The sequence below is a fragment of the Carassius carassius genome, chromosome 11, assembly GCF_963082965.1.
Source record: "Carassius carassius chromosome 11, fCarCar2.1, whole genome shotgun sequence".
Lineage (NCBI taxonomy): Eukaryota > Metazoa > Chordata > Actinopteri > Cypriniformes > Cyprinidae > Carassius > Carassius carassius.
Window position 1 is genome coordinate 26,902,206 of NC_081765.1, and position 11,779 is coordinate 26,913,984.

Genomic DNA, 11,779 nt, shown 5'->3' on the forward strand with positions numbered 1-11,779 from the left:
TGAACAAATACTTACACTCAAATGGATACCTGGACAATTTTCAATCTGATTTTCGACCGCATCACAGCACAGAGACAGCACTCATTAAGATAATAAATGATATTCGCTTAAATTGTGACTCTGGCAAAATATCGGTGCTGGTATTGCTAGATCTCAGTGCTGCGTTTGACACTGTCGATCATAACATACTACTAGAGAGACTGGAAAACTGGGTCGGGCTTTCTGGGATGGTACTCAAATGGTTCAGGTCATACTTAGAAGGGAGAGGTTATTATGTGAGTCTAGGAGAGCATAAGTCTAAGTGGACGTCCATGACATGCGGAGTCCCACAAGGGTCAATTCTTGCACCGCTCTTGTTTAGCCTGTATATGCTTCCCCTAAGTCAAATAATGAGAAAGAACCAAATTGCCTATCACAGCTATGCTGATGATACCCAGATATACCTAGCCTTATCTCCAAATGACTACAGCCAAATTGACTCCCTCTGTCAATGCATTGATGAAATTAATAGTTGGATGTGCCAGAACTTTCTTCAGTTAAACAAGGAAAAAACTGAAGTCATTGCATTTGGAAACAAAGATGAAGTGTTCAAGGTGAATGCATACCCTAACTCTAGGGGTCAAACAACTAAAAATCAAGTCAGGAATCTTGGTGTGATTCTGGAGACAGACCTTAGTTTCAATAGGCATGTCAAAGCAGTAACTAAATCAGCATACTATCATTTAAAAAACATTGCAAGAATTAGATCTTTTGTTTCCAGCCAAGACTTGGAAAAACTTGTTCATGCCTTCATCACCAGCAGGGTGGACTATTGTAATGGGCTCCTCACCGGCCTTCCCAAAAAGACCATTAGACAGCTGCAGCTCATCCAGAACGCTGATGCCAGGATTCTGACTAGAACCAGAAAATATGAGCATATCGCACCAGTCCTCAGGTCCTTACACTGGCTTCCAGTTACATTTAGGATTGATTTTAAAGTACTTTTACTCGTATATAAGTCACTAAATGACCTAGGACCGAAATATATTGCAGATATGCTTACTGAATATAAACCTAACAGACCACTCAGATCACTAGGATCGAGTCAGTTAGAAATACCAAGGGTTCACACAAAACAAGGGGAGTCCTCCTTTAGTTACTATGCCGCCCGCAGTTGGAATCAGCTTCCAGAAGAGATCAGATGTGCCAAAACACTGGTCACATTTAAATCTAGACTTAAAACTCATCTGTTTAGCTGTGCATTTATTGAATGAGCACTGTGCAATGTCCGAACTGATTGCAATATATATTTTCACTGTTTTTTTATTTAATTTCATGTAAAATCATTTTCTTACTGTTTTAAATTCATTTTAAATAAGTACAGTTTTAATAATTTTAAAAGTTTTAAAATTGCTTGTTTTATTCTTGTTATTATTTTTCTTCATTACTATTTTACTTTCTTTTATGTAAAGCACTTTAAATTACCATTGTGTACGAAATGTGCTATATAAATAAACTTGCCTTGCCTTGCCTTAATACAGTACGATCGACAAACACTACTGGACATCCGATCAAATTTAAACTTCGGTTCGGAAACAACGCCGCCTCTGAACTCCAGCTTCAGCGTCTACGCACTCCCTCTGTTGCCGGCTTGCGTCCTAAGACACCGTCGGAAAAGGAGGAAAGGCAAGCGTGCTGGAATTCTATGCAGATCGCGGAAAAGAAGTTGTAATCCTCCTCTCCCTATCATCTTGTTAGCCAACATACAGTCTCTGGATAACAAACTTGACGAACTTAATGCGAGAATCACGTACCAACGGGACATTCGCAACTGCTGCATTCTGGCTTTCTGTGAGACGTGGTTAAATTCAGAAGTACCCGATACGGCCATTACACCGCCTGGATTCTCCGTTTTTCGTCATGACAGATCGCTAAACTCCGGTAAGAGCAGAGGTGGAGGTGTGTGCTTTATGATTAACACTCGCTGGGGCACTGATGTTACAGTTTTATCTTCACACTGCTCCCCTGAGATCGAACTGCTCTCCGTTAAAGTGCGCCCCTTCTACCTCCCGCAGGAGTTTAATTCAATAATTCTCACAGTTGTTTACATCCCGCCTCATGTGGACAAAACTAAAGCATTGGACGAACTGTACAGCACCATAAATGGATTAGAAATTGCTCATCCTGACTCTGCTTTTATCATTGTTGGGGATTTTAACAGGGTGAATATGAGGAAAGTTCTTCTCAAATTCTACCAACACATACATTTCCCCACTCGAGGTGATCAGACATTAGATCACTGCTATTCAACACTAAAGGACAGTTACAAACCCCTCCCCCGACCAGCATTTGGCAAAGGTGACCACATTAGCATACTGCTGTTACCAGCATACAGACAATGCCTCAAACAGGAAAAAACGGTTTCTAAAACAGTCTACAAATGGAGTGAAGAGGCCATCTCCACACTGCAGGACTGCTTTGATTCCACAGACTGGCAGATGTTTCAAGATGCAGCAGGAGACAACATACAGGAATACACAGACTCTGTGATAGGCTACATCAACAAATGCACAGAGGATGTTGTCCCATCAACTAACGTTAAATCATTTCCAAACCAGAAACCATGGGTCAACGGTGTGGTGCGGGCCAAATTAAGAGCACGGACTGCTGCCTTCAACTCTGGTGATTTAACTGCTTATAAGAAATCCAGGTATGACCTTCAAAGATCAATAAAATCAGCCAAAAGAGACTTTAGGGACAGAGTGGAGTCAGAATATCATGGCTCTGACCCCCAACGCATGTGGAGCAATATACGCTACATCACAGACAACAAAGGAAGGAAAAGCAGTGGTGTGTCTTTGTCTGCCTCTTTACCAGATGAGCTCAATACATTCTATGCTCGTTTTGAGGCAGATAATACATTTCCTGCTGTGAAAATACCTGCTGACACTGACACCTGCCCCTTGGTTCTTACCACACACGAAGTGAGTAAGGCCTTCAAGAGAGTCAACGGCCGCAAAGCTCCAGGTCCAGATGGCATACACGGACGTGTCGTGAGGGCCTGTGCTGTCCAGTTGGCAGATGTCTTCACCAACATCTTCAACCTCTCCTTGAGACTTACAGTGATCCCCACATGCTTCAAGCAAACATCCATCCTCCCTGTTCCCAAGAAAACTACTGTCTCCTGCCTGAACGACTACCGTCCTGTAGCACTGACATCAGTCATCATGAAGTGCTTCGAACGGCTAGTCAAATCCCACATCTGCTCCTCTCTGCCTGACACCTTGGACCCATTACAATTTGCTTACCGTTCTAACAGATCCACGGATGACGCCATTGCAATGGCCATACACTCTGCACTAGAACACTTGGAGGGAAGAGACACCTATGTGCGGATGCTGTTTGTTGATTACAGCTCTGCATTTAACACCATCATCCCTACCAAACTCATAGCCAAACTGAAAAATCTGGGTCTTAACAGTCACTTATGTAACTGGGTCCTGGACTTCCTGACCGGAAGACCCCAGGTGGTCAGAATTGACAATCACACATCCTCCTCACTTATACTCAGCACTGGTGCCCCACAGGGATGTGTACTCAGTCCTCTCTTGTACTCCCTGTTCACATATGACTGCTCTGCTAAGCATAGCTCCAACACCATCATCAAATTTGCTGACGATACTACTATCCTAGGACTCATCACTAATGGCGATGAGACATCCCTACAGAGATGAGGTTAATGCACTCACTACATGGTGTGCTGATAACAATCTCTCTCTAAACGTCAGCAAGACTAAGGAGATGATTGTGGACTACAGGAAGTCACAGAGAGAGGGTCACGTTCCCCTTCATATCAACAGAGAGATAGTAGAGACAGTTAAGAGCTAAAAGTTCCTTGGCATTCACATCTCTGAGGATCTTTCCTGGAGCCAACACTCAGAGACCATAGTGAGAACAGCCCGTCAGCGTCTCTACTTCCTGCGGAGACTGAAGAGGCATCTCCTCTAACATCATGTCAAACTTCTACCGCTGCACTATAGAGAGCATTCTGACCAGCTGCATCACTGTATGGTACGGCAACTGCTCTTCCTTGGACCGCAAAGCTCTTCAGCGAGTGGTGAGAACAGCAGAGCTTATCATTGGACATAAACTCACAGCCTTACAGGACATCTATCAAACTCGCTGCTTGAGAAAGGCTCGCAGCATCATCAAGGACCGCACTCACCCTGCTCATCACCTGTTTGCCACACTGCCATCTGGCAGACATTTCCGATCCATCCGTTCACGGACAACCAGACTTAAGAACAGCTTCTATCTTCAAGCCATAAGACTACTTAACAATCAGCTGTCCTCCATCTAAAAAACGGAATACATGCTGCTCTTATGTTTACTTCATTGTACTTGCACTGCCACTTTTTTTTTAATATTCCTTCATGTTACTCTGTGACACTCTACAATGACTTTTGGACATTGCTCTTCTCAGGAATACATCTGAATGTGTGCTGCTCTTAAGTTTATTTATTGCATCTGCACTGCCACTTTAATTTTCCTCCATGTAGCTCTATGTCACTCAACAATGACATTTTATACACTGTTCTACCCCAGTAATCACAATATTACCTCAGGACTTCTTATGTACACCATAACTCTAAACACTGATTACCTTTATTGTACCTGTTACTTCCACTTATTTGTATATAATGCTCTGTCCATGTCTTTCTGTCTAAGGGCACCGTAGTCACTCAAAAATCTCAGTGCTCTCCATGTACGTCTGTGTCTTATGTCTTGTTATTGTCACTGTATGTCTGAGCCTCGTCACAAGCATTTCAATGCCCAGTTTTCCCCAGTGTTAACTATGCAAATGACAAATAAATGCCTTTCGACTCTCTTGACTCATACGTGCACAAACTAACAGTCACCACTTATAAGCTATTGCTAAATATTGTAGAAACATAATTTTCTGTAAAGTTGCTTCGCGATTTGTATTGTAAAAAGCGCTATACAAATAAACTTGAATTGAATTGAATTGAATTTTCCACATGCTGCTCAAATCTCTCCCTCTCGAGATGATGAAATTCATATGTGAATGATGTGCTTCTGACCTTTACAACCCCTGCTCAGGTATCTGAATGTTTTAAATGTTGGATGGCAGTGAGCACTAAAACTGTATTTAAAATCATTTACTGCAGTTCATTTTTATAACATTTTGAACAGACTGATGAATAGGGTTTTCATTGTGGGGATTTAAACTAAAGTATGTTGAGTAAAAAAAAACTAAAAAAATTCTCACTCAGACTAAAAATAGACACGTTATTAAGAATCAGTCAGATCCACTATCTTTTCTGATTATTTTAGCAGCTTATTCACTCCCACAATCTGCTCTTATTTATTAGATACTGGAGTTTTACTGAATAATTTACAGTTTTGATGAAAAAATGTTGCAGAATGTTCTAAAACCTATTTTGAATAATTTTCTTCAGCACACAAGGTTAAGTTGCCAAGTTGAGTTGGAAAGGAAACAAAAAGCATTACTACTTGAGCATGATAAATAAATATATATATATATATATATATATATATATATATATATATATATATATATATATATATATATAAATAAAAATAAATAAAAAAGAACTCTTCAACACTACAAGCTACTTTCAGAATCAATATGTTCTCATAATTGTACTCTGTAAAAAGAGTTTGACGTGACATTCAGCCATGTAAGTTGACCCATACTCAGAATTTGTGCTCTGCATTTAACCCATCAAAAGTGCAAACACAAAGAAGTGAACACAAACAAACTGTGAACACGCACCCAGAGCAGTGGGCAGCCATTTATGCTGCGGCACCCAGGAAGCAGTTGGGGGTTCAGTGCCTTGCTCAAGGGCACCTAAGTCATGGTATTGCCAGCCCGAGATTCAAACCCACAACCCTAGGATTAGGAGTCGAACTCTCTAACTACTAGGCCACAACTTCCCCCTTTTGTTGCATCAAAAGTTTGTTCAGTATATCTCATTATAGTGGAAGTTTAAGTCAAGTGCCTTTTTATCAATCAAGCTAAATGAATGCAATATATACACCTACATTCAAATGTTAGGAGTCGGCAAGTTTTTATTTTTAAAGCTTTAAAAATGTGAATACTTTTAATCCGTGATGAAGCATTAAATTGACTGACTAAAAAAAAAAGTCTCAAACATTTTAAGCAGCACAAATTTTGAATGATTTGTAAAGGATCGACACATACTGTAAACAGGTACAAATAATTAATATGCAAAAGGGTGAAACATTAAACAAAATGGTTTCTGCTCTCCCTGCAGGGTCATGACATAAGCATTCAACAGTCAACTATGTGATTTTTCCATAAATAGTAGAAAGGGTGGACATGCTAAATTTGATAAGTCTTGTCAAAGAATAAATAATCAAATTATGATTGCTGAAAGATTAGAATTAAAAACAGCTCCACTAAGAACATAATAATGGTAATTTCCTCTTCAGTCCCATTCTTAATCAAAATTAATTTAATTAAAACACTTGTATTTGAGATAAATATCAAAATAATTTAAAATATTTGAAATTTTAAAAAAAAGTGTATAATTATATAGGTATATTAACCCTGCAAATCACTTAAATGCAGAGTTTGTTTTAGAGCACTTCATTAAATTCCATGTACACAAATGGTACTTCTTCATGGAATGACTGCTGTAAAAACAAGTTGTTTAACCCATGGGCTTCAATTAGCCCCTTCACCAAAGGCTTTTTGTTTGCATTAAAAGTAGGGCTGTGAATCTTTGGGAAAGCAGCGATGCGAGTCGATTCAAGATTCATAGGTTTTCGATTCGATTCAAGAACAATTTTTGCAAATTTAGAACAATTCAATTCGATTCGATTCACAATTAAATTAGATTCCATTCGATTATATAACGTTTTGATTCTGCATTTTTAAGTGCATTCACAGGATTATTTAAATGTTTCCCCTAAAATCTTTCAATGCTTAGTCAGGGGGCAAATTACAGCAGCCTTTATGGTTAGAGAACCATAGGTAAGAAAAAAAAAAAAAAACTTTTGTCCATTGTTAAATGCTAGTTTAATGATGCAAAATGGCATACGTAAAAATTTATGTAATGCAAGATTTAAAAAAAAGAGCTTAAAGGTGCCATGTGCAAAAATTGAGGTAAAAATATCCAAAAAATGACCTACATGCATCAAAAGAATGAGAAGAAATAAGGGCGATGATGTCATTAAAAAAATGTCAAGTTATAGTGCTGCAGAGATATCAACCTTAATTAGCATTAGCATTACTAGCCCCGGCCCGACAGGTGTCGTAATACCAGTTTCGGCCATGGGAGGCGGTATGCGGGCAACATAACCACCAGCCAACCTGCAATACACGAATAACTCGCACGGCTTGTGGGCGTACTTGAACCTGATGTCAATCGTGTGGAAAGTACAGCCCACTACTTCATTTCAGTTCAGGGAAGAGAGCGGAAGGATGACTGAAGCCCTTGGCAAGAGACCACAACCCGCTACAGGGAAACAACCGCGCACAGAATCACAAATCAAATCCGATAAGAAAAGGAGCCGAACCAGAGTAAACATCGGCCCTGCTTTCAATCGCTGGAGACAACTGATGGACCTGAAAGAAATTAGGTTTGACACCAAACTTGCAACATTTCTTTTGGATTGGTAAGTTAGATGCTGTTAGTATTTCGCTAGAAGTTTGTTTTATATGTTTGTGTATTTTTTTCCGGGAAGTTATAACATAGAAATGTATCGAAGGCTGTTCGATAAATGTGCTAATGTTAGCGATTGCTAGGCTACATTTAATTAGCAATTATTTTAATTTTCTGCACAGAATAAGGTAGAATATATACTTTATAGTTTATGTTCTGTAATTATATGTCACTTAGAACTGCATCATTCATAAATTTTATTTATTGTGGGTTTTTTTTAAGTTTCACCAGTTCATTCTGCTTTTATTCAGTTTAGCTGCAGATAAAGGCTGGCACGTCTATGAGAGTGAGATCACTTCTCTTTTTGTGTGTGAAAACTTCTTTATCTCATTTTCACAAAATAAAATGCTATAGTAGCCTAGCTATTTAACGTTTCCTCTCCATCAGCGAATGATGATCCTGAAAGAAAATGCACCAGATGTCTGTTTGCTAAAGCTACAAACGCTACTTTCATGCATCTGATTTTCAGATAAACCTTGTGCTCTTATTTCAAGGTCGTTATTAATGCTGTGATTATTTTAACAGTTTCCTTCGTACATTCGGTTCATCCGCATTGTTTAAACATATTTATCATACAATGAAACTGTGCATATGATTTAGAGACTTACATTTCTGCTCTGTCCATGGAATAAATACAGTTTTCGACTGCTCAGGTAACATTGTCGGTAAGATGCTAAGAGCCATTGACAAACTACCCCTGCTAACACACGACGTAACAGTTACGTAACGTATTGGTAATTCCATGACTTACCAATTACCAACTCACAACGTCGTCAGTACGTCCTTCCAACGTAACAAGATAACCAAGAACATCCCAGATAGGTCCTCTATTCGTAATATATTGGTAACTTCATGACTTACTGGCAACGTAACTACAACGTCGTATGCACGTAATTTTAATTACCATAATTTTTGTACATTCTTTATATGCTCCCTGAGTTTAGTGCTATTTATAAAGTGTAATTAAACTTCAGACACACGATTAAACGTTCCTTAAAGATAAAATGTGTTTCTTTTCACCAAGTCAGAATATGTACATGCTTTTAATATAAAGTGACGTGGCATACAGCGCGCGCGCGCTTCCACAACTGACGCACCCACGTGCACAATATTGACAAGAAAGGAAATACATTTTTCTGAGTTGTGAAACTTTCTATTTCGTAAGGAGTTGTGAACGTGAAATAATGACAGACTGGCTACACCATCTCATCTGCCGCAGATACAGTAACCTTGTTTGAAGTACTTTTCACTTCAACTGTGTCTGACAGGAGAAATGGCTTTTCTGAGGTGAGTCTTACAATTTATAATAAATAAACAGGTTGATAAAATGTATAAAACAAATGTCTTGATCTCCGTAAAGACGCTAAAACCCTTTTTTAATATTATTGTTTTTATTAGCCTACTAGCCGTTGAGAGTAACCATGGCGACTGCGGACACATCAGCTGCTGGAGAGGAGAGGACTCGTCTGACAGTTTCTCTGTTTCTCGTCAGTTATACCAAAGAAAAGTTCAACAACTGCGACAGATTGGTTAAGTAACATATGTTAATATTATCCACAGTTTACTTTAAGTACTTTTGTTAACATTTATACCTCTGTGATTATGGCATCTTAATTATCTGATATGTCTGCTAGCAAATATTATGCTAGCTTAGAAGCATAAGTATAACATAATAGATTTGAGCTCTTATTAATGAACGTTTGGGCTTTTAATCACATCTTATGTGTAAAGGAGCGGTTTTGATAGCTTTGTAAACTTTTTTGATGATACTATGTCAAAAGATAAATGGAAGTAAGCTAATTAATTAAAACTAAAAGTCTGCACTGTAGAGTCTATCAGTGACGTCACTCGCGGTCTAAATTTGGCTGACACTATTTCAAACCAGTGTTTCAAACACGTTTTGATTTTTCATTGTAAACAAATATTGATTAAAATTGTACTGTGATTTCAGGAGTGTCTTAAAAACCCTCTAAAACAGAGGGGAAGTTCCAAGAGAATTTCTAATGGGAGCTGCTGACAGAGATAGAAAACACAGGTGATCCGAGGAAGCTTATTAAATAACTTAATATTTATTTTACACAACATATCATTATGCATCTGTAACATCAAAAAATGTGAATACTGGTATTTTAAGATTTATATGTATGTTTTCCATTTTGCTATTTTTCTTTTCTGCATTTCCCCTATTCTCTAGTTTGTTTATTTCTAATAAGGAGCTGGAGGCTGTGGAGAAGCAGATCCGTGACGTCGTGGAGAAGCAGGCCCAGCTGAGAGAGTGGAGAGCTGTGCTGGAAACATTCAGGGGTTGACGCTCATAAGTCCAGGGTAAGTAAACAGCTAACCCTACTACCACCTCTACTCTGTGTGGTTCTCAGCACAAGCTTGGTGCACCCAGGACGCGCTCTTCCCAGATGTCCACAGCGTAAGACATGAGCCAGGACCTGGGCGATGACCTCTCTCCTTCCAACGCCTCCGGTCTTCAGGATCTCCACCTGCAGGAGCTCCACTTCGCGAGACAGAACACGACACTGTTATCATCTGAGAGGGTTAACGACACCACGCTGCGGCAGACGGATACGCTGAAGAGGGACTTCAGCAGCCTGATCAAGACGGTTCGCAGCACGACGCCCGCAGCGACGATCATCGTGTCAGGACCACTGCCCACGTATCGACGAGGACACGAAAGGTTCAGTAGACTTGTTGCTTTAAATGAATAGTTGTTGTCATGGTGTAAAGAACAGAAACTGCTATTTGTTAATAACTGGAATCTTTTCTGGGAGCGTCCTAGGCTGTTTCGCGCTGATGGCCTGCACCCCAGTAGAGTCGGAGCGGAGCTAATCTCTGACAACATCTCCAGGACACTTCGCTCCATGTGACTAGTAAGACAATTCTCAAATAACTATTATGATGAGTTTTGTTCTACACGCTCAAATAGAAGTACTTGTGCTGTCCAATCAACAGTGTTGGGAAGGTTACTTTGGAAATGTAATAGGTTACAGATTACAAGTTACCCTGTTTAAAATGTAATAGTAGTGTAACTTTTTCAATTACTTTATTAAAGTAATGTAACTAATTACTTTTGAGTACTTTTTGATTACTTTTCTAAATTTGTGAAAATTAAAGAATAATAAATAAAAGCATACACATCAACTTAAATACAGTTATCTAATAAGCATGTGACGTATTCTGTGTACTAAACTCCTGAAACATTGGTGTTTTTTTAAAACTGCTGTCTCTTTGTATATGATGATAGTTTTCTCAAAATAAGTAAAATGCACATGAAGTGACACAGAGCAGTTCTAGAAATTATGTTTATGTGCTCGTGTACTCCTATATTGAGATGGCAGAGGTTGAAAACACTGCGAGCTTCAGTAGGCCTATGTGTAGTAAATGAAACCATGTCTTTGCCATTAATTTACAGGAGGGGCGGACTGGGAAAAATTTCAGACTGAAAAATTCAAACTCATACAAACAAATTCATGGACAAAACTATTTTTTGTATTGACCTGACATAAAAAAAGGTTTAAATCTTTAATTTGGGGACATGCAAAATAATTAAAAGTTCTCTCCTGAACTGCACCTTCACTTCTATTTTTCTCTTCAGTCTCTTTATTTTGCCCCGTTATCCATATCTCTCGTGACTTTAATACTCAAGATTGAACAAAACTATACTTTACAATACAATACTCTACAATACTACAATATCTTTATAGAAAAATCCTAATACTGTACACGAGTCATGTTTTTCCCTTACAAAAATTAACCTTGCTTTTATTAGCCTATATAAAAGTAAAATAACCTTGTTTTTGTTTTTTTTTGCAAATGGATTTGTATTTATTCTTAAATAAATACATTTGTAAAATAATTTTAAATTTTTGGTTACCACAGTTAAACAATAGTAACCATTTTCTCTGGATTTATAGTTAAAAATTAAAATGTTAATTTTTGTAAGGGTTGTGTTGTTGTCTGTCATAGCTCCCCCTAAACCTATAAAAAAAATCGGAATTTTTGTCAGCTAAATTACTACTGTAACATTACAACAGATAATACGATGTCCTTTATATAGT

The 11,779-nt window shown here is 38.5% G+C and overlaps 1 long non-coding RNA gene across 1 annotated transcript; it reads left to right on the forward strand.

Moving 5' to 3' along the window:
• The first annotated feature begins 9,433 nt into the window (after positions 1 to 9,433).
• LOC132152515 (uncharacterized) lies at positions 9,434 to 10,220 on the forward strand. Its single transcript, XR_009436546.1, has 3 exons — positions 9,434 to 9,747; positions 9,907 to 10,037; positions 10,134 to 10,220. It is a non-coding gene; the product is annotated as an uncharacterized LOC132152515 (long non-coding RNA).
• The last annotated feature ends 1,559 nt before the right edge of the window (positions 10,221 to 11,779 follow it).